Here is a 24,142-nt window from a genome sequence, read left to right as displayed (position 1 = left end):
CTGGGCGTTTGGGCTCCGCAGCCTTATCGCGTACTGCACCTCACTGGGTGCTCAGGCTCTCCGCAGCCCTTTCTCATAACCATGCCTCCCTGGGCGTTCAGGTTCCACACAACCTTTCCTTGTTTTGCCTTACCGGGCACTTGGGGTCAGCACACTCCCGCTGCTGCGCTCTTTTTGGCGCTCGGGGTCGGCATGCTCCCAATACTGCCCTTTCGGACTTATGTCAGTCGTTGCCCCCTTCTCTGGGGCCTCTCACAGTGCTGCCCCTGCTCTGGGGCCACTCAACTGTTGCCTCCTTTCTGGGGCTGGGGTCCCCACACTACCGTGAGTCCCCTTATGAGGCCTCCTCCAACCCCTCATAGCCTCACTCAAACCTCCGGTTACAAACAGCAAACACAAAGCATAAGCCCCTAGGCTATAACATAAATCTCAGCCCTCTGGCTCCAAAATTCTTCCTGCCACACCAGGGGTGCTCCATCTCTCACCATCTCAAGCTGCTCGTGTATTCACGCCTCTTCTCTATACTCACTCCGGCAGCGCTCCTTCCCACCCTGACAGCCAGCAGGGAACTGCCAGCCTGGTCCCAGCCCTGGGGTTTATATAGGAGCCAGGCCCTGTCCCTTCCAGTCAGCTGACCAGCCAGGTGTGGGGCACTAGCTCCCTCTGGTTACCCTAGCAACCGGCACCTGAGTATTTATTCCAACTCTACAAGTAGCAGGCACCTTAGTGTCCTGCTACAAGGAGAAATGCAAAGTGCTGCACCTAGGGAGGAAAAATGTCCAGCATACCTACTGCCTAGGAAATTACCTGCTTGGTGGCACGGAAGTGGAAAGGGATCTTGGAGTCCTAGTGGACTCCAAGATGAACATGAGTCGGCAGTGTGAGGAAGTCATCAGAAAAGCTAATGGCACTTTATCATGCATCAGCAGATGCATGACGAACAGATCCAAGGAGGTGATACTTCCCCTCTATTGGGCGCTGGTCAGACTACAGTTGGAATACTGCGTGCAATTTTTGGGCGCTGCACTTCAAGAGAGATGTGGATAACCTGGAGAGGGTCCAGAGAAGGGCCACTCGTATGGTTAAGGGCTTGCAGGCCAAGCCCTACAAGGAGAGACTAGGGCACCTGGACCTCTTCAGCCTCCGCAAGAGAAGGTTGAGAGGCGACCTTGTGGCTGCCTATAAGTTCATCACAGGGGCACAGAAGGGAATTGGTGAGGTTTTACTCACCAAGGCGCCCCTGGGGGTTACAAGAAATAATGGCCATAAGCTAGCAGAGAGCAGATTTAGGGTAGACATTAGGAAGAACTTCTTCACAGTTAGAGTGGCCAAGGTCTGGAATGGGCTCCCAAGGGATGTGATGCTCTCCCCTACCCTGGGGGTCTTCAAGAGGAGGTTGGATAGTCATCTAGCTGGGGTCATCTAGACCCAGCACTCTTTCCTGCCTATGCAGGGGGTCGGACTCGATGATCTATTGAGGTCCGTTCCGACCCTAACATCTATGAATCAGGGCTTCCCTATGCATTGCTGTATTCTGTCTCCAGGGAGACTGAGAGAGTCTGCAGAGCAGGTTGAGATACGTGCACAGAGATGCCCCGACTCTTCGGCATCAGCACTGCAATCTGTCTACTCTACAGGGGCTCAGCATTCAAATGTTTGTTCAGGCATCTCCAGATAAATTTTTTCTATCAGGAAAAGAACCTGGGAGAATTCTCCAAGATTATCTGAATGTATGTATACAGCATACATAAACACCTCAGGCTTTGCATAAATTACCCACCCACTATATGAATTGGCATACCCATATACAATCTTTGACTTCAAATATTATAGCTGCATTTTAAAAGCTGTTATCTCCCAACTCTTTTTTAACTCTGTTTTCTCTCCTTATGATGGGGATAAGGGATATTACTGGTGTTATATTCATAAAAGCAAATAGGACAGAACACGGTGAACTAAAGAGACAGCTGATATTAAGGACAGTCATTTTATGTCTCCAAACAACTACACTTAGCCACAGCTAAGAAGACAAGTTACTCATACCTCAGGGCAGGGCAGTAGCTGTAGGTGAATGACCCAGGAGACTGCAAGGTACCTGCAGTTAAGGGCCATGAAAAAGAACTGCTAATGTGTGGAAAGCCTAAATAACTGGTATGCTGCTAGATATGTTTTAGAAATTCAACTTCAAAAAGCTAATTAGTTTTAAACAAATCACTACCTACATCTTACCCAGGAAGCATGTTATCACTATAATACACACTACAGGCCTTGCTTGAAGTTATCATGCTACTATGTGGTCAAGTGGCGTGATCTCAGCTATCTCTATCAGTAGGGTGAAATAGTATGCAGTTATCTTTGTGCTACTCAACTTGTCCAACAGGTCCACGTGCAAGACTTTATGCTGATCCTGAATATTTGATTTGTATCTATTTTTTGTAACTAGAACATGAAATGCTGATCTCTTCTCATTAGATGATGTAAAACTATGAAATTTAAAATCACAAGGGGCAAAGCTTTTACAATGTCTACTGAGGGCAATAGAAGCTAATAGGTGCTTAGTACCCCCAATTAGTAGGACTTTTGCTGCCTCTTCCATTTTCTACTAAAACTTACCAATGCTCACTAAAGAATCAAGAGCTTCTCTGTTGTTTTGCCAGCTATAAAAACACAACAACAACGCGTGTCAAACAGTCTTCACATATGCATCTGAAGAATACAAAGTAAAAACCATGCAACACTAGAGATTTAAGATAAAACTTTTGGAAATAACTCTGTTTCAGAGTTAGGAAAGAAAGTACAAATTGTTATCAAAGTAATTTGGAAAATAAATGAAGGAAAGCTTTAAGAATTGTTACCATGCCTTCAAGACCATTCAGAATTTTTTAACATATCTAGTGCATTGTGTATAATGATCATTAAGCAAGCTAGAACAACTTTTAATCACAACACCTTGAGATTTTATGGATATCGCTGGCAGCAGATCAAGGGAAGTAATTACTATCCTCTATTCAGCACTGGTGAGGTCACATCTGGAACTCTTGGTCCACCAGCTGGAGTACTGTGTACACCCTGTGGCCCTTCCCCCCAAAAAGACTTCCCAGCCAGACACTGCTCTCAAAGCTACTGGGCTGGCCACGTTCATGCTGTGGCTATGCACATGGATGCAGTATTTATCAGCAACATTATCAGCCATATCAGCCAAAAAAAGCCAACTGCCGATAATGTCATTTTTCCTTTTATCAGTGTTGATACACTATGGACCGATATATTGGTGAACCTCTATAAAAAAGCCTGAATAAAGAATGGTTATGTAGGGGCCCCTGTACATGTTACAGGTATTGTGCAATTAGCTAGTTAATTGAGCCTTTAGCTGAGACCAGCTACACATTCAAAGTACTTATCATGCCATTAAGAGGCTCAACCAGCTATGTAGACCTTGAAAATGTGTAAACATTATAGCTGGTTGCTATTCAACTTTAAATTTGCCCATGTAGCAGGATCCGCTTCTGTATCTGGGAGCTCCATCAGCTGACTGAACTCCCAGCCACAGGGTGCACCATGTCCAGCTCGGCCTGGGAGTCTCATAGGTGATGGGACTCTCCCTCCCAGTGGTGTCCCACAGCTGCTGGCAACAAGAGTCCCACAGCTGTGGGCTCTGCCTCCTAGTGGCATCCCACAACCACCAGGACCAAGACTCCTGCAGCTTTGGACTTTCTTTTTGGGCAGCACTCCACAGATGCCAAGACTAAGAGTCCCAAGAGTCCCACAGCTGCCAGGACCTAGAGTCCTTGGGGCTGCCACTAGGACCGAGAGTCCACAGCTTCAGGACTCTCGGTCCCAACTGGCATTAGGTGCTGGCATGGCTAGAAGTCCCATCAACTATGGGACTCGCAGCTGCAGGAGCTTTTTATTTGTGAGTTCAGGGGGAACCCAAATTGGCAATCCCTAGACTCCCTCTATATTGGCAATAAGGTGGGATAGGATCTGAAGCATGATTCACACAATCACACCTCCTACCATAGCACACCTGAAGATCTAAAGGGGACCTTAGGTAATCTAAAGGAAAGAAGAAGAAGATTTTCTGAAGGAAAAAAGTCCAGTTCAAGCATTTGGCCTAGTCTGCGCCCCTCTACCAAAAAGGCCTTATGCTCACACACATCCAGAGACATCAACAAATGTCAAGGACCTAAGTGCCATATTAGGTCAGAACAATGGTCCATCTAACCTAGTATCCTCTCTCTGACAGTGGTAGAGGTGGATACTTTAGAGGGAAAACATTGAACAGGGTATGCCTAAAACAGTTGTTCTCACCCTCTTTAGACAAGGCACTCTTCATTCTTCAGAAGATGCCAGATCTTATTTCCATTCATTTTTTGACTACAGAAATATAATAGAGCAACTTCTGTTGTAAAGAACTCAAAAAGAACACAAGAAGTCAGAATATGTCCTGTACTAGCGGTGTAGGATTTCTATACAGAATCTCTGGGTTTATCTTGCGATTCATATTTGCACACCTAACATTGTTAACGTTGCTTGGCACTTTTGAAAACCCTGGTTGAGAATCACTAATCCAGAGTGATCTACCCCCTGTTCTTTACCCTCCCTGAAATTCACTATCATTGGTTTATAATGCCAGATGATACAACTCTTGACTGTTCTGTTTAAGTTATTAATTCATCTGTCATCCCTGAATTATATAGTCAACTTCCAAGTTAAAATCAAGTTGCAGGTCAAAATAAAAGTTGCACTGATGCTGTAGCCAGCTGTACAGTTGTACTCAGCCATTGGGGTTGCAGGCAGGATCCCGTGTGCAAGGTCAGTCTGTGGGTCAATCCAGCATGGGGCTGGATCCAGCACAAGGCCAGTGCACCGAATCCAGCCACACATCAGCCCAATCAAGCCATGTGCCAGCCCAACCCCAAGGGCAGGGCCATATCATCTGGCTTGCATTATCCAACACCTGTAGGTCTGTAGGATAGCACCACTTATACAGGACTTAGGCAAGTAGCAAAGATTGATTTCATATTATCTTTTACCATGCCAACTATAAAAAGGGTCAAATACTTACAAGCTATAATTAAAGAGGTTTACACTTAAGACAAAAACATTCCTAAATATTCCATTCCAAGTTCATAGCTTTCAGACAACCCCCAGCTTTGCCAAGCTCGGCACCAGGAGCCAACTCCCTGTTGTACAACAGACACCAAACAGAGCAAGACTCTGCCTAAGCAAATACAAAATCTGCTGACACAATTTTTTTGCCTCCATTTTCCTGAGCAGGGACCGGATCAGCCCGCCCACTGGGACCCCCTCAGGCCCCAGGGGAGGTGCACTCAGGCCTAGGATCAGTGAGGATCTAGTCAGGGAACTTCTTGATGGACTGGACATATTTAAATCAGCTGGTCCTGACGATCTCCACCCCAGAGTGGAGGGAATTAGCAGAGGTCACTGCAGAACCCTTGACATGGCTTTATGAGCACTCATGGTGCTCTGGTGTGATGCCAGAGGACTGGAAAAGGACCAATGTGGTTCCCATTTTCAAAAAAGGGAGAAAGGAGGACCCAGGAAACTATAGGCCAGTCAGTCTTACCTCAATCCTGGGTAAGTTTTTTGAGAGAATTATCCTGGTGCATGTCCACGAGGGGCCAGCAGGGGAGTTTATGCTTAGGGGCAACCAACAAGGGTTCATTAGAGGCAGGTCCTGTTGCACCAAGCTGGTGTCCTTCTATGACCAGGTCACAAAGTCCTTAGATGCAGGTAAAGCAGTGGACATAGTCTTTCTGGAATTTAGGAAGGCCTTCGACACTCTCTCTCACCTCATTCTCATTAAAAAACTAGGGGACTGTGGCGTCAACACCTACACAGTTAAATGGGTCGCTAACTGGCTGGAGGGCCACACCCAGAGAGTGGTGGTGGATGGGTCATTTTCAACCTGGAGGGGTGGGGTCCCCCAGGCCTCGGTCCCGCACTGTTCAACATCTTCATCAGTGACTTGGACAAGGGGGTAAAAAGCACCCTGTTCAAATTTGCTGCTGACACTAAGATGTGGGGAGAAGTAGGCATGCTAGAAGGGAGGAATAGGCTGCAATCGGACCTAGACAGGTTACAAGGGTGGGCAGATGAGAACAGGATGGGTTACAACACTGACAAGTGCAAGGTGCTGCACCTGGGGAGGAAGAACCAGCAGCATACCTACAGGCTCGGGAACTACCTTCTCATCAGCGCAGAGGAAGAAAAGGATCTTGGAATCATTACTGATGCCAAAATGAACATGGGCCGGCAGTGTGGGGACTCAGTCAGGAAGGCCAACTACACTTTGTCATGCATCCACAGATGCATCTCAAGCAGGTCCAAGGAGGTGATCCTCCCCCTCTGTGCAGCACTGGTCAGGCCGCAGTTGGAGTACTGCGTCCAGTTCTGGGCGCCGCACTTCAGGAGGGATGTGGACAACTTGGAGTGGGTCCAGAGGCGGGCCACTCACATGATCAGGGGCCAGCAGGGCAGGCCCTACGAGGAGAGGCTAAGGGACCTGAACCTGTTCAGCCTCCACAAGAGAAGGCTGAGGGGGGATCTAGTGGCCTGTTACAAACTAGTCAGAGGGGGCCAGCAGGCATTGGGGGAGTCCCTGTTCCCCTGAGCACTACCAGGAGTGACTACAAATAACGGTCACAAGCTGGCAGAGGGTAGATTTGGACTAGACATCAGGAGGAGCTACTTCAGTCAGGGAGGCTAGGATCTGGAACCAAATTCCAAGCGAAGTGGTGGCTCCTACCCTGGGGGTCTTTAAGAGGAGGTTAGACGAACACCTTGCTGGGGTCATTTGACCCCAGTACTTTTTCCTGCCATGGCAAGGGGTCAGACTTGATGATCAGCTCAGGTCCCTTCCGATCCTACCAACTATGAAACTATGACACATCTCCATTGTCAACATAACCCACAGCAAAAACATAAAATCTGTGGATCCAACATGTATTGATCACAAAACGTGATACATCTCATCCATTACACTAGATGTCCTCATGGAAGTTACGCGAGTGAAATGAAAGCACCACAACACTCCAGAACGAACTCTCGCAGAAAAACGATAAAGGACAGAAGCAGCCAATCATGTGAAGTACACTTTTTCACAGAACAACCACTTCATCTCTGACTTCACCCTTCTCATATTGAATGGAAGCCACCACACTGCTTTCAGAAGACAAGCCTGGGAACAAAATTACATTATTTTACTGGACACTAAAAGCCATGGAGTTAATACAGTTTTATGGCTCATGACAACGTAACTGGATTTAGCTTAGGTTATCTCTGCTTCTTTCCCAGACCTAAAGAAGGGCCTTTTTCTACCCAGAAGTATACCTAATCTCTCTCCCAACAATACAAGTGGTCCAGTAAAAGATATTAGCAAACAAGACTTGCTTACTGCATGTTAACATACAGACAGAGCCAAATCATCATAGTCAAGTGGCTTCTTGGAACTGTCACAATACAGATATATAACTGTAACCTCAGAGATACTCAGGGTCACCTTATCAAAAAATCCTGTTGAATAGCAGAAACACAATTTTTCTAGTTACTAATAATGGCGGTCATTTTTCCAACCAAGAGAAAATTCAAAGTAAAATTTTAAACTAGGACTCACATTAACATGAGTTAAATTTCTTATGAGACCACAGAAATAATTTCCCTGCACTCTGTGTCTGTTTTAAATTGTATGAGATTTATAGTTAAGTGCCAAGACCACTCCAATGCCAAAACATTTTTTTTTAAACTGTCCTTTAATATTTTACATGATTTAAAACTTGTCTTATTACAGAATAACCCACAATGAGCTTGTGCATTTTAAGGATTTAAAATTGCATAAAACTCCAGAAAGTTGACATTTATTTGTTTTGTAACATTATATTTCCATTCATTTGATTACTCAATACCATCAACACAGCTCAGCTCTTTCATTTCTAATTGGTCATTAGTCACCAACAGGGTGCTTGACATCAACCCTGGAAAGCTAGACCAATCAACATACTTTATGCCAATACCTATGCAGATTAATGGGTTACTTAGAAAGAAAGGTTTCCTGTGCATCTCTCACAGCAGTCCTGTTTCATAGGAATTAGAGATGGAAGAACTGTAGATCAGGGTGGACAATTATTTGGACTGAAGGGCCACTTAGGGAGTTTTGGTGTGCTGTTGAGGGCCAGATCAGCACCCCCACCAGCACCACACCAGACTAGGTCAGCACCCATCCCCAAGTGGTAGATTACTAGACCTGAGAGCAGATTATGGCTCTGCCCCATGCCGCAGCCCCTCATGCTTACCACCCATCAATACCAGTCCCAGCCCTGAGGTCTCCATGAAAACTGGCCTGGGAACCCTGTGGACAGGGTGCGCTCATGTAGGTATATGGGATAGGGCTGCAGGTGGGTGGGGACAGAAGGATGGAGCTGGGGCTGGGGGTGGGGCCAGTATCACGGAGGTGGTGACAGCGCAGGGCCAAGGAATGGGGCAGAGCCGTGATCTGCTCCCCACATGCCATGGCCCGTGGAATGGCGCCTGCCATAGTGATGGGTGAGCAGCAGACTGTGGCTCTGCCCCAGACCCCAGCCCCATGCTGTCACTGCCCTGCCATCCAGGCCCTGGCCCCGCCTCCCCATCCTGCTCCTCCCCACCTGCCCACACCTCCATCCCATCCACCCAGCCAAGCATGCCCTTCCCACACCAGTCTCAGGCCAGTCTCCATGGAAACCCTGTCTGCCCACTCACCCAGTGCCCCACAGTGGTGGGTGTAGGGCAGAGGGTCCAGGGTGCCTGGGCAGTGGGCTGGCTCTGGCAGCAGCAGCACTAGCAACAGCAGCTGAAAGGAGCTACCACTGCCAGGGCTGCTGGGAAGTGGAGTCCAACTGCCACATGGCCCCGGCCTGGGCACACACCACAGCCTGGGCTGCCCCCAACACCTGGGTCAGGCATGGCCAAGAGACCCACCCCAAGTTAGATACAATCCTTTGGTCACCTGGATCCAGCCCATGAGCCACGTGTTGCCTACCCCTGCAACAGATCATTTTGTCCACACCCCTGCCAGTGCAGTTTTGCTTGGTAAAATATATTGCTCAGTGCCAAGACCAGACCAGTTTCGAAATGAAACTGCACATATATCTCCCAGGGTTCAGCTCCAACTGAAGCTATTTAAAACACATCACATGCTACTGTCACAGGACAGTAAGTACTTAAGTGATCTTTCCCCCCATCCTAGGTTTTATTGTGGTTGAACAGCAATGGCCACCACTTCAAACCTCAACAGGTCATCCATTCCAACATCAAGCTACTCCAATGGTCTGCAACTGCAAGTTAGGCCATAGATTCATATTTATACTTTCTGTGGTCTCCAAACTGTGCAACCAGTATAAACTTGCTGCATTGCATGCTGCCTGGAAATTTGATCTTCAATTTGCTTTCACTCTTGATTTCTCAGAAGTCTACCTTTGTAGAGCTTATACGCCTAAGTGTTATGTAAGTTAAGCAGATTTCATTCTTAACCAATACAATTAATTTAAGTCTCAAACTTAAGAAAACTTAAGGGAACTTCAAAGTTAGATCAGAGGTGGGCAAAATGCAGCCCGCCAGGCCATTCTATCCAGCCCACGGGGACACTAAAAAATTTAGAAAATTAATATTTATCTGCCCCTGGCTGCCTGTCATGCGGCCCTCAATGGCTTGCCAAAACTCAGTAAGCGGCCCTCCGCCTGAAATAATTGCCCACCCCTGAGTTAGATGAACAAGCAACATGAGGACAGACTGAAATCAATGTGACCAAATGAAAGCAATGGACTTTAAGATATAGGAATATTTCAAATTATTCCTTCTAATGGGCTCTAAATTAATGAGCTAAGATTAAAGCCTGGACATCACTGTAGACCAGAAGTGGGCAAAATACAGCCTGCAGGCTGGATCTGGCTCACCGGGCACTTTCATCTGGCCCATGCCACCCCACAATAAATTGCACCCCGCCCAGTCCTTCCACCCACAAGGGTGGGAGCAAGGTGCCCACATGTACAACCCCCCAACATACTGTATTTGGCATCATTCCCATCCTCTTGGACAGAATGGCTCTGCCCAGCCAGCCAGCTTCTGGGCGGGGCTCCTGCTGCACCTGGAACCTGTGCACTTGGGGCAGCAGGTAGGGAAGTGGTGGGGCTGGAGTTGCAGCTGGGCAGAAGCAGGAGCATAGCATGGGGCCTGCACCCAGAGGGGCAGTGGAAGCACTGAGCTCAGATGGGCAGGGCATGGGTGTGAGGGTGGGACACACATTCCCCTCATAGTATGCAACCCCCACTGCCTGGTAGCATCAGCAGGCAGGGAGGTCAGAGTACTTGTCCCCAGCCCAGGCCTGGCTCTGGCCAGTGCTGCACAGGGGGAAGAAGCGGAACCTGCCTGGCTGCCTCTATTGCCAGGGCTCTGTGCCATGCACCATGCGCCTGCAGTCCAGGACTCAGAGTGGAGGAAGCCCCGCACTGGAGCCTGCTGCTTCCCCCACTCCCTGCTGCGCAGGTCCCTACACTCTGTGGGGAGTGAAGGGAGCCCTGCCCCCTGTTTCCCTGCAGAGTCCAGCATGGGGCTTCCCCACTGCGAGTCCCTATACCCCCACTCTCCCTCACAACCCTCATCCACATATACATACACCCAACATACCCTATGCTCCCTACACAGCCACACCCTCTCACAACTCCCCCCACTCCCACACCCAACCCCACCCCACACACACTATAAAAAATGAAACTTTATTTTTGAGTTATTATGCAATCCCTTCTATATACAGTACACAATCACAAGTCATGACAAATTTTTTTATAATAAAATTAAAATATATTATAGTAGGTGTTTGACTTCTAGTGTATGATTCAGGTTTTTTCTCGTTATAAGATGACAACCCCCCTCCCAAAAGGGGAATGGGGGGTGGAGGGGAGAGAGCAGCAAGGGGAGGGACTCCTGGTGCTGAAGATCAGAGGATAAGGGGCAGGACTTCTGGTCCCAAGGTGGCAACCAGGGGGCGGGGCAGCTGTCAAGGGGCAGGACTACCCATGTAGCTTGCCAACATTTGATAAGCAGCCCACCACCCAAACTAATTGCCCTCCCCTGCTACAGACAGTGTGGTGAAGAAATTTTTAAATGGTATGTTACAAAGGTAAAAAACAAACAAAATACTAAGATGCATGTATGGAATGAGATGGAGCACATGGAAAACATCAGAATATGTAAGTGATATTTCATCTCTGGAATACTGTGTTCAGCTCTTGTTGCTCCTAACAAAAAGGATACAACACAAAGAAGGTTTGTGGAAGCTGGTGCCTGAATGATGAAAAGTATGGAAAATCTAAGGAGAAAGAGACATTGTTATTCACTTAAAAGTAAAGGGTGAATAAGAGATGACACAGTCATATATACAACATGATAAATGGTAAGGAAGTGCCTGAATGTGGTCTTAGAACACAAAAAGAATGAGGACACTCAATTAAAACTTAATTTTTTGAGTTTTGGGGTTTTTTTTCTTCGCCTTAAAGAGAGATAGGAATGGCCTCTACATACCATGACCTGGGGACTTATTGTCACAGGATATTACTGGAGGCAAGGAGTTACACAGAAAGAACACTCTCCCCATTAAAAGGGTCATAACTTCCCACTTCCAGGTTTATTGCACCCTTTTCTGAAACATCTGTTCCTGGCTATGGTTTCCAACAGAATGCAGGGCTGAACAAACCACGCGCTGGTTTAACAGTAAGGCAATGCTTCTTGTCCTGCTGGTTACTGCTGTACATTACAGACATGATAGTTCTCATTTTGACAGGACAATGCCTTTGCAGTAAAGAGAACTACACTGGATGTACTTGACACAGTTCCTTCAAAAGCACAATTCAGATTTCTAAGATGCATCTAAAAAGATAATTTACTGGCCTGGTATACAGACTAGGCTGTATAGTCCAGATGCTGCAAAAATCAGATGTTCTCCAAGAGGTTTTCTATCACAGTGCTTAGACTTTATATGCATTTGCACTTGCAAAGAAGAGAAGTCACATCCCATCACATAAACTAGCATAAAAATGAAGTAACTAAAGACTTGAAGGCAAAATAACCTCCCTTGCACTAAAGAATACCTTCCTTGTGGAGTGTTCCCATTCAAATCAATAGAAGTATTCCTGGAATAAGGTCAGAAGGCAGGGTGACATTCATCATGAGTACCAGGATGTCATAACCTGGGCTTCTGTAAGCCTCTAAATCTAGTTTATATGTACATTTAAAAAAAAAAAAATCATACCTTACCTTTCATAAAAGAATATTTAGCACTGCATATTTAACTGCTCTCTGCAGCTCAATCTGTTATCATTGGATGCATGCCTGTTCTTTAATTTAGTGTCACACATCTGAGCACATACTTAAACCATTTGCCTGTTTCTATTTTTATACTTAACAAAAAAGAAACAAATGAAATTTTTGGCAAGACCTCAAAGCAAGTATATCAAACCCCAGGTCCCAAGAACTCCTAGTAAAGTGGTGATTGATCTCTTAAACCCTGGGTTGATTGAAAAACTACACCTTGTAAGAACAAAGGAGCAGGTCTGCTGGGAGTTCTCCCAACAAGCCATCTGGTTAAGGGACCAGATTTTTTTTTTCAGTCTGTAAAGCACTATCAAGTACACTTAGGCACTATGTACAAACCAGATGTAGCCAGCAGAAACACTCTCTCATACTGAATAGTTTGCAGAGCAAGAGGAGCAAGGTTCACAGATTGTAAGGCTGGAAGGGACCTCAGAAGATCATTGGGTCCAGCCCCCTCCACCAGGCAGGAAAGATAAACTGGAGCCAGGTGACCCCAGCAAGGTGACTGACCAGTTTCCTCTTCAAGATTTCCAAGGTAGGTGATTACACCACCTCTGAAGGGAACTTATTCCACAGTCCAGCCACCCTGGCTGTGAAGAAAAGTTTTCCTAATGTTGAGCCTAAAACACTCTTCCAGGAGTTTACATCCTACAGTGCTTTGAGGATGCAAATTTGCCACCGGAATACCAGTGCAATTTCTGCATTCCTGTGCTCAGCAGCTACCCACCAAAGAAGCGTCATTGTTATGTTTGCACAGAAGTGGAAATTGCTTTCACCTCCAGGACAGGAAGCAGCACTCGCAAGAACAAGCATTTAGCTGTGACAGCTCAGACAGAGTCCTTCTTTTACATGATGCTGTCTCTAGCCACCGTTTCCTCGTGGCCCAATACATTATGCTTGCCCGACCCAAGCGCATGTGTAGCTGCTGCGGCTGGAAAAAACCTATGCCTAAGGCATTCTGTTCCCGCTTCTCTGCTAAAATAAATCAATACAAATCCACAGCTTTCCTCACAGAAGAGCAGTGCCCTATCCCTGCCACCTTCCTCAGGAGGCTCTAAAGAAGAAAACTGGCTGCACGTGTAGGAGTTTCTAGGATCCACAGACTCGGGTACACGCCGGTCCTGAAGCCTGCACCTGCCTTTCACAGACAAGCTCCACCCACCCCCCCGGCTCTCGCCCCACGATGAAAGTCGGAACAGAGAGGCTCCTCTTCCCTCCTGCACTTCCCTTATTACACTGGCCGAAGCCGAATCCCCGCATAAAAAAGGAAGCAGCTAAAGCCGAGCTTGGCATTTGGGGATGCCCCGCAGCCCGGCCCCAGCGAGGCGGCAGCCGTAGGACATCCCCGCTCACCTGGTGCGGGCCGGGTAGGGCGAGTGCTCCCGGGCAGGCTGCGGCGGGCACTCCGCTCCCGCGCCCAGATGAGTGCGCCCGGGCTCCGCGCGGGGCGGGGCGGGGCGGGGCCAGGTCGGGGATGCTGCATCGCTGCGCCGCCAGGGGCGGGGGGTGGTTCTCCATGCATTACCCATTACCCAAATCTTTCCTCAGACTGGAGCCGGGGGAAGACCCCCGAGGAGCCCTGCCACATGGACAGCAAAGAGCAGCCAGCTCCAGGGAGAGTTGGCTTTGCTGCCTGGGGGCTGAAGCAGGGAGGGCAGGGGTAGGGGTCTGGCCCAGGTGTGCCAACAGCTTTGCTCCAAAAGCCTTGCAAGCTGGAGGAGGGAAATGCTTAGTCAGTCAAGCCCCCGGATGGCTCTGGGCACCACACCCTAGGGCCAGACAGGGGCTTGACTTGGGGCTGAGGCGCTCCTGGACTTGAAAGCAAACAGGTGCTACAGGTGAGGGACTTCTAGACAGGATGGTGAAAGGTCCTGCCCGGAGGGCGAGGAGACAGCGTGACTGTTTTGTCAGGACTGCCAGCTCGTGAGTGTAGCTATAGCCCCTCGAAATCAGAGGCTTGAGTTAAATATCACGAGAGCCTTTTACCATCTTGTTTCGAAGTCTCTCGAGTGCAGCTTGTTCACTTTCAAGTTTTTATTAGGCGAGGGCAAGGGATGCAAGGGACTTGTTTTCTTTTTAAATGAGAGCAGAGGCCTTCCTAACTGCACACATCTAGAAACTGAGGCTGTTAGAAAAACAGGAAGTCTGCGTAAGGCACAACAAATTCCAGAGGAGAAAGGTGGCATCTCTGGTATTACCTGTTGCCCTCTGGCTTTTACCTGTACAGGCCTGTGAAAAACAGTATACACAGATGCATGGCTTCACTATCTGTCCCTTCCTGTATCACAACTATAGGCACTCATGCATCTATCTATGACAAAAAGACAATAGAAAATGGGTCAAAATGTACTTCAATTACTGGGGCCAGTCCTAGTCAAAAGTGCATTTTCATCTGTCCTTGATGCTGAACTAACAATGAAAAACAAGGGACATCAACAAAAACATGCATAATTAACCACCCCTAAAGGATGTATTTAATCTCTGTTTGCCTCTAATTCACTAACTGCCCTTTTGCCACAAGGGAGTAGTGTAATTCTGGAGAAGCTGAGTGAAAGGAAGTGAGTAAAGGATATGAAGCAAAGCTGTTGGGCAGCAGGCTTACTGAAATATTTTCTTGTCCAAGCCAAACCCTTATTCATTGTCATAGATGGTATCTGGATGGTATCTAGAGGAAAACACAAAGAGAAAAACATTATCTCAGTTTACATTAGTTCACTCAATGCTATTAAGACTAACAGAAATGTAACAAAAGTTACAAACATGATAGTAACTTTCCTACCTTTTATATATTTAAAGATAATGATATACAGAGTGTTAGTTGCATTTCCATTTACAGGTTGCAGTGCCCATCAAACTAGCTGTCCTGGATGCCATGCCCAGATGTGGGTAGGTTAGGGCTTGGAGAATACCCTTGACTTGTTGCCTGGATGTCCTCAGGTATAGCAGGGAGAAGCAGTGTGTGATCTGTCTCCTGACTGCATAGCCAATGTAGGAATGGAAGACATTAAATATGTTTAAAAAGGCAATGATAATTTGGGAATATCTAGTTGATGTGAAGGAACTGCTATATCTTACACCTCACAGCACCACAATGTATGAAAGCCACTATTTGCTATAAAACTGAGTCCATATCTCTGAGATGAGGAACAATATGGGCTCATTACATTTCAATGGTTCCCATTCAACAGGCAGCATAGGGAACAATGAGATAGCTGAAGCCTAGGGAAAGCAGTAGTACTGAGTTTGTCTGAAGAAGCTAACAACTGAAGTGGATAAAATCGGCAAGCAAATCAAAGAGGTCAAGTAAACAGATAAAAGTAATCAGATGTCAACACTGGATTTTAAAAGCCACAAAGCCCTGAGTTATTTCTTTCCCTTAGATTTTTCTGCCATTGCCCAGAGACCCAAGCACATGCTCACCCATGTGCTTCTAATAGCTCTACGTGTCTCTACTATCACAACTGTGTGGCCAGAGCTTGAAGTGTACTCTGTATTGTAGCAGCCAGCTGAAAGCATCTTCAGCCAGCCACTGGGCAGCAAAAGTAGTGGAGTAACTTCACTGGTAGATTGGAGGGTTCTGTTTCAGCAAAGGGACTTCGAGTGTGCACACATTAAATTATGTTGGTGAAACAAGGAATATGACCGCAAATATTCAAATGCACCAACTGTAGCTTAGAGTAGGTCTTAGAGCAGTGGTGCTCCACCTTCTGGTCTCAAACAGGGCTGGTCTCTGGCCAGATCCAGAAAAAGGTAAGCGGGCAAGACCATGTCATCCAGCCTGCAGGGCTCCCCACACGTCTGGAAATTTGGTGGCAGGGGAGCAGTGGCAACATTAATTACAACCGCTCTGAAACCCATGGCAATTAACACTGCCACCACTTCCCTACTGCCAAATGTCCAGACACGTGGAAAGCCATGCAGGCTGGATGACACAGCCCTGCAGGCCAGATTCAGTCAACAGTCCAAAGGTTGATCACAACTGCCTTAGAAGCTCAGAAGAACTGAGAAGGACTTGCAGATACAGGAAGCTTGAGCAAGAAAGGGAACAAATGATGCTCCTTTTTATAGGATGCAGACCAAAGTCACATATGTTGCTCAGTCAGCCCCCTGAAAGTGTTCTACAAGCATGCCGTGACACACACGCAGAGCTTCAGAGCATTTTTAAAATGGCCAATCGCGCAATCGATTAACCCTCATCAAGTGAGGGCTCAGATAAAAGTACTCCACTTCGAAGAACCTTAGGAAACTTGTGTTCCCTAGGGTCTAGGGCTAATCTGTTGCACGATCGGGACTAGGTTGATGCAGCCCAGCCCTGCCTCTGGGGCTGTCCACAGGAAGGGAGGCAGCCTGAGCTGGATGGGGGCAGGTGGATTGGAGACTTCTCCCCACCCTGCTGCCTCCAGCTCAGGCTGGGCAAACCCCAGCCAGCAGCTCACTCTTCCTCCCCATTCCCACTCCCCTCTTGCAGGCAGCCATGGAGCTGTGGGGGACAGGGCTGAGGGACAGGGGTGGTTCCTCAGCTGCAGGCAAGCTTGATTCTCCCTGTCCTCCCCCAACCCAACAGCGAACATTGGTTGGGTCAGGGGGAAGAAAGGGTGCTCTAACTCATCGTGCTTTATGTAAGGGGGCCTGCATATCTGTCAGCACCCACAGTGTATCTGATTGCCTTTGCTGTCTTTCACCTCAGTGTGCTAGAAGAAGTGAACTATAAATTCAGTGTGTCAAAAAAGGTAGAGCTCTATATACAGTTAAATTCCAGCAGGCTGAGAGTATGCAAGCCCACTGTGCCAGTTTACTTAACCAACAGGCACTTAGGACCACACATGCTTAATGCACTTAGAAACAAACAGCAACCTGGGAGTTGTCCAGGTTATATAACAGAAATATGTATTCTCCAGACTATAGGTAGGATGCACTTGAACTTGGGGGTAATGGAGGGCAGTAATGGAAATAAGCCATAGTAAAGTCACCTTGCTTTTGTACCTTTTTAGCGGTTGTCAGCTCTAATGCTATTGCCCATATATGGAACGTCCCTGATGTTCAGGATCATAGTTCATCACCCTTGGTGCATAATATATATGGTACAAGCAATACTGTGAAGATAAATTCAGGATTAAAGGCTCCTAAATGAGTAGATCTGGGTTTCAGCTCATGATATACAAATCTCTAAGCTTGAATGTCCACAAATATTAGGAAAACAAAGCAACAATTCTTTAGCTACCCAAGACCCAAAATACTTTGTACCCAAGACCTTATCTAAGATCTCTCACAATTAATACATTTGGTCCAATAAAAGATAGCACCCAAAAATCCTCACTTTCCTTAAAAGATTAAGATTGACACCTTAATTTACATGTGGCAACAAAAGAAGCTGATATTAGATTAAGAGAATCAGTACGGACACCTGGTCTTTGTTCATCACTGGAAATGGTTATGATCAACAAGATTACCCATACCAGCTCCTTACTAGAAAGTCAGACTCAAGTGAAAGATCCACTTGAGCACAATAGGCCATTAAAGCATAGTTAAGGTACGCCCGTTTCTATAGCCTACAACACTCAAGAAAGTAAGTTGGCAAGCATCACATGCAACACGTTTGATTTCCAGTCTGAATGACGAGGTACCTACTGACAAGGCAGATCTGGAAGGGGTACAGTGGTAGGGTTGCACTGCACTCCCCACTTTGATTCTTGCTCCACCCAAAATTGAAAACCAACTGCCTGACTGTGGCAGCAGCATTTCTATTCAGGCAGCAGTGAGGGAGTCAATTGACTTCATGGCTCAATCTAACTGATTCCTTCCTTCTACTCTTCATTCCATATGTGTTAATGACTTTCTCTCCCTTTTAATGGTCTTGATGTTCCAAGTTATCCTTCTGTTTGTAATTCTGCTGCCTGTTAGCTGTTCCTGGTAACATAGCTCCTATTTCACAGCTCTGCAGACTTTTTAAACTCTAGTTAAAAACATTAATTAAGGTGTGGAAACCTTAACTTAAGTGAACATTAACTCAGGTGTGGAAATAACTTTCAGTGAAGCATTAGATGCACTGCCAAGATGCCCCAAAAGGCTAAGTATTGTTTTATGAATCTGAAAAAAATGCACATTTAATTCTAACGATGACAGGACTAATGAAACAAAGCAGGACTAATCTGCTTTGATTAATTTTTGCCTAGTTTGTGTTTTTATACATAATATATTATATAGCAATATTAATGCACACTCCCAGAAAGTTATATTTGTTTTTTCTTTAAGCTTAAACTCAATACTATAGCCCTGGGACCCTTGATATTAGTAAAGCTTCTCGTTTCTTTTTAACTGGAGAAAAATGAGTGTTGCATTAGATGTAATGATGTACCATGCCATTTGCTCCACTCCTTTCAAAATCCTGGATCCATCCATGCCCACTGACACCTGGGACAGTAGTGCGCAGCCTTCTGTGTGGGTCTTAAAAAACAGCTCAAACTCATGCAACCAGACTGACAGACATCAATGGCCATAAAGACTTGAGAAATTGCCAGAATTGTTTTGTCAGTAAATGCACCCACACAAGGGAAATTGTTGAGACATTACAATTGCTGAATTGTAATGCCCAAATACTGTATTATTTTGAAAGGTCCTGTGTTGCATGGAGTGATTGTACTTATTAAGGCATTGCATACTGTTACCCATATTTTGTCTTCAATCTCTGCCCAAATCTTTCTCCTTTAAAAGATGATATTCTTCCCTTCAGTGGAGTTAAACAAAAATATATATTTGACTCACTATCTTTATCAACTGTCCCCTCCCTCAATGCCAAGTTAATAGAACATACTGTTCAACTTAAATAGCATATTTCACATGCAACATTTCCCACCTCCTTCAATACTCAGCACCTTTAGGTCATTATTCACATGGAGAAAATATACCTTTTATCTTTTAACATCATCAAGTTATTTCCATTCTGCCCACAAGGAAAATGGAGTTGCATCAGTGAAAGCCCCATGCATGAATCATTTACAAGAGGTATGATCATACTTCTATTTTAAAAGGTCTATAATTATAAAGCATGTTATCAATTTAAGGATCTACTTGAAAACATATTTGAGATGATTAGCGAAGTGCTTGGAAGAAGAAACTCTGCTTAAATAAGATCAGTTCATACAGCTTTTGAAAAGCAAGGGTGGCAAACTACAAGTCCTAAGCACAGACTCATAGAAAAGTAGGAACGGAAGAGACATCTGGAGGGCTACTCCAACTCCCCACCTGAAGCAAGATCATCCCTATCCAAATCATCCTACACAAATCCTTATCTAACATATTACTGAAATTACACGACCAATCCTTTCATACAACCACAAGGCATAGCACCCTAACCTGCACCACAGAGGCATATCTAGGATCTTAAAAAAGGGGTGTGGGTGGTGTGGTCCAGCATCCCATAATACACCACACCTTTTTCTCCAATTAGAAAGAAACTGGAAGCTTTACTAATGTATTAGGGGCCCATAACTATATTATTCAGTTTATGATCCAAGCAAAAACAAATATAACTGAGTCTGTAGAGGTCTGACAGGTACCTGTTTGAGGGACACAGCTGCTAACCTCAGCCTGACCATGAACAAAACTTCTCCCTGAACTCTCACACACGAATCAGCAGTCCACCATGGCTCCTTTATGTGTAGCCCCTGCCACCTCAAATGCCCACAGGCTCCACTCTGTCTCCCATTGTCCCACATATCCTAATGCTCAACCCCACGTCATTGTGCCCCAAACCCATGAGACCCCATCATCCCCCTCACAGCACACTGAGTCCTACCCTGGAACCTCACTGCCCCCATGAATCCACTGTAACCTGTGTAGTCTCATCCCCATCAAGCTCCAGCCCCCTGACCCTTTGCCACTCTCCTCACACCCCACTGAGCCCTCCCTTATCCCTCTAAGCATTCAAGCCTCCCTTATCTCTCTAAGCATTCAAGACAAAGTTCAGTTACACCGTCCCACCAAGCAAATCATGTAATCTTTTTACTGCAATATTTTACAGACTTGTTGATAATCTAAATATTGTAGTTTTATTTGACAACTTTAGTTATCCTATAAATGTATTTTAATAGCCAAGTCTATGTGGATGCAAAATTCCATGGTGAAGAGAGTTAGCAGTTATATCAAATTGGTTGTATCAGAAGTTACATAGGAGTTATATCAGTTTTAGTCAAATATAGCGGATTCTAGTTCAGCAATTGATGCTTAAAATTTTTAATAGTTTTCTTATGTTGGGGTTTTTTTTCTGAATTAGAGGAGCAAGTTTTTCCATCCTTATTCTTCCTTAGTCAAGTAAAATTTATGTCAACGTTGCTGCAAATATTTTCCTCAGCCTGATGGATTTGGCCATTAGAAAGAAAGGGAGACAGATGCTTTGTTTTATTTATATACAGATGTTTTCTAACTATACAGAAAATGATAAAAAGAAAGCATAGTATTAATGTTTAGTGTCCCCACTGCGGGCCCCATCTCATAAAGACTTGCACATGACAAACGTTAAGCATTGTCACTGAATTAAATGAAGTGGGTTACTGTCTGCAGAAAACAATCCCTATAGAGTAAGTAACAGAGACAACATGACTCATTAGTTGTGGAACCTAACGAGGATTCAATTCTTCTCAGGCACATTCCATTGGCCACAAACTCTGATGCCTTTTCCACTCCTCTGTCAAATCAACAGAACTGTAGCCCTCTCCCATGCCCTTTAGTATTAAATCTATAACAAACTACATGTAAGAGACAAAGAGAAAACTTGAGTAAATATTTCAAGTAGCCATCTTGAATCATTATTTTTTACAAAATATTTTTATTTAAGCCTTTCAAATGGATGATTTTATTTTTTTAATTTGGCTCTAGTAGATATTAGGTAATATATTTGCTACAGGTATTCAAATGTGAAATGCTAATACTAAGTTTATTGAAAAAGGCCATTGACATAATTTATTTAAGCTAAATAGTGTTAGGTGTACTCGGGCTTCCACTTGATTCTGATCTGGTCACTAAAGTCCAGTCCAGCTCCACTTTTATTTAGGTAGCACTTATATAGCTAAAATTAGCATAAGGGGCACTTTGTGCCACTTACTTAGATTTTAGATCCTAACTTCCATCGCGATACAACTTGTCATGCCCTTCTGAGAATTCCATTTATCTTTGTTAGGTTCTATGATGATCCTAACCACCAAGCCCTACTTTATGGTTCCTGCCCTGCTCCTATCTCCGTCAGGTTGTTTCCACATGTAATCAGCATTAGACAGTATGAATAGATGACATTAGAGCAGGAGGCAGAACCTGAAATCCTGTCCCTTTCAGGGAAGCATTGGAGATGTATAGAGGGTGCACATGGGTGCACGTGCACCCCCTGAGATTGGCTGTGGCCCCCCTGAAAGAAGCACTGGTGGCACTTCCAGTTTTACTGCCAGCACTTCCACCAGCAGGGGCGATCAGCCGCTGGGGGACTGCCCCCAGTCGGCGATCGACTGCTGGTCCCAGTATTAGGAAGCACCAGTCGCCCATGTAGGGCAGTGTCCACCTCACTGAACTACACCACCATCTCCCTTTGCCTTACTCTTTTTCTGGCCCTGCATTTCTTCTTCTCTTGATGCACAATGAACCAGCCTCAATGTGTGGGTCGTCATGGTAATCCTAGTCCATGGCCTAGTAGTTAGAGCTCATTTCTGGCTATTGAGAGGTTTAGATTCAAATATCCCAATTCAAATACATAGTAGCAGAGTGTGGCCTAAGACCCTGGACAAATGCTTGTAGCATAAGGCTATTAAGCAATGGAAAAAAATGTTACTTTGGTTTTTCTGCAACCTACGTGATATTATGGGTCCTAGGTATGACTGTAAATTTCATCTTATTAGAGGGCCTGGTGGGGAACATGGTGGGGCTACTCATGGAGGGGTAGCTTCTATAAATTACCACAATGTTGCAAGGTGAGTCTAGAGCACCGCAAAACCCTAGATTCCACTGCTTTGTGTGTATTCCTTGGCTGAAGTCAGGCTAAGGAACATCACCCAGACAGAAATATTTCCTCACTGAGATGTTAGGCACTCAGCAGCAGTTCTTATCTGTTGCTCTCTGACAGAAGAAACACTGAACCACTGAGGCACTGAACATCTGGACTCAGTCTGACCTTTGGAATGGCTTTTGGACTCTGTCTCGATGGTCTAAAGGGGGAGTGGTAGGTCTAGGACAGCCTCCACTCCTCCATTCTCTTGCCTAGGCACATGCATTGAAGGTCTTGGTGTGATGATCTCAGGACTTTCAGCACAAGGTGTATAAGGAAGCTGAGGCAGCTACCAAGACATTCAAGCAGCCCTATTCAGGGGTAACCTGCTTGCCTCTTGAGGAAGGCCCTAGAAAAGGTGGGCCAAAAAAGCCATGCTCTAACCCAATCTATCCTGGCCAAAATAAAATGATGCAAAAACTTGTAAGAAGCTGTGTCAGTCTTGAATTGGGCTTGTCTGCCACAAGCAGATTCAACAGGCACCTGACTAGACCTTTTACGCATATATCATCAGCCAGAGGATCAAGGGTAGCCTATATACATGAAATTATGTACTTTTCTGGGGGGAGTAGGATTTAAGATCCATTTAAGTGGCATAAAATGCCATTTATGTTGCTAAAGTTACCTACATAAATGCTTCTTGCCTGTCCAAAAGTAGAGTTGCATTTGGCTCTAAGTGTGATACGCAATTCTAAACAAAGTCAGTAGCAAAACTTCTATTGACTTTGTAATGACCAAGAAGAACAATGCAATTTACAAGGTTAGTGTTCCTATAGTATCTCTGTAGAATTACCTGATAATGTGAATAGTCAATGGAGGCCTTGGATATGTAGGAAACCCACCCACATTCAATAATACTCTAAGAATCCAATCAAGGACAAATTAATCTTCTATTTGGAAGATTTTGATTTACCATGTATGAAACCCCAACAGATAAAAAAATGCAGTCATTTGTGTCATTTAAAATTAACAGTATACACAATCCGGCAATACATTTGGCTGTCATCAACCATGCCACATTCTAAATCATTTCAATGAAATCTGATTTTAAGGGCACTGTGGAATTCTATTATTTTATTACATTTCAGCATGACCAGTCATGCTGTCATCATTCTGGATACGCAAATAATATGTATTGCCAAATTGGCATATCCAAAAGCTTTGAATTATCATGACTGTGGCACTGGTTGAGGTTGGGAAGACACAAAGCAGAGATCATGGGCCACTGGTGCCTCCTGAGTCTGGGGGGCACCAGCAGGGCATGACTGGGGGGGGAGTCCCCCAGGGGCCAGCCAGCAACCAGGGGGGTCCAATTTCAGGGAGGGCACTCCAGAGCACTCACTCTCGGAGGGGGGGCACCAGCACTCTCAGAGGGGGCACATGCCCCCCATAACCTCCCTACATGTTGCCTATGGCCAAGATAGAAATTGATAAAAGAAAAAAAGGAGTTAAAGACAAGGATTTGCAAAAATAGAAGCATCCACAGCTGTCATCTGAACCATTGGGCTTGGAAAGTCATACCGCCATAACAAGTAAATTGTTAACATATAGCAGTGATAGTGCAGACACTATCTTAAATCTGTTGGTGGCAGCACAACTGATGTTCTCAAACTGTGATAAATACATACACCAGAGAGTAACAGATAAGAACTGCTGCTGAATACCTAACATCTCAGTGAGGGCATATACAACAACTGTAGCCTAGAGTAGGTCTCAGTCCAAATAGGGAGTGTATTAGAGAATGAAACT

The 24,142-nt window shown here is 45.4% G+C and overlaps 1 protein-coding gene across 2 annotated transcripts in view; it reads right to left on the bottom strand.

Moving 5' to 3' along the window:
* COL21A1 (collagen type XXI alpha 1 chain) overlaps nt 1-13,811 on the bottom strand; it is a 231,873-nt gene extending 218,062 nt beyond the window's left edge. The window contains exon 1 of one of the 2 annotated variants that reach the window (XM_006033922.3): nt 13,720-13,811. The gene's annotated coding sequence lies outside the window, so the exon portion shown is untranslated. The remainder of the gene's footprint in view (nt 1-13,719) is intronic. The other variant, XM_025215851.1, reaches the window with a different exon arrangement.
* Nucleotides 13,812-24,142: the final 10,331 nt, after the last annotated feature.

Source organism: Alligator sinensis, unplaced genomic scaffold (genome assembly GCF_000455745.1).
Source record: "Alligator sinensis unplaced genomic scaffold, ASM45574v1 scaffold482_2, whole genome shotgun sequence".
In the NCBI taxonomy this organism is placed as follows: Eukaryota; Metazoa; Chordata; order Crocodylia; family Alligatoridae; genus Alligator; species Alligator sinensis.
The sequence above is the reverse complement of the archived record's forward strand: the minus strand, read 5'-3'. Positions and strand labels throughout refer to the sequence as shown.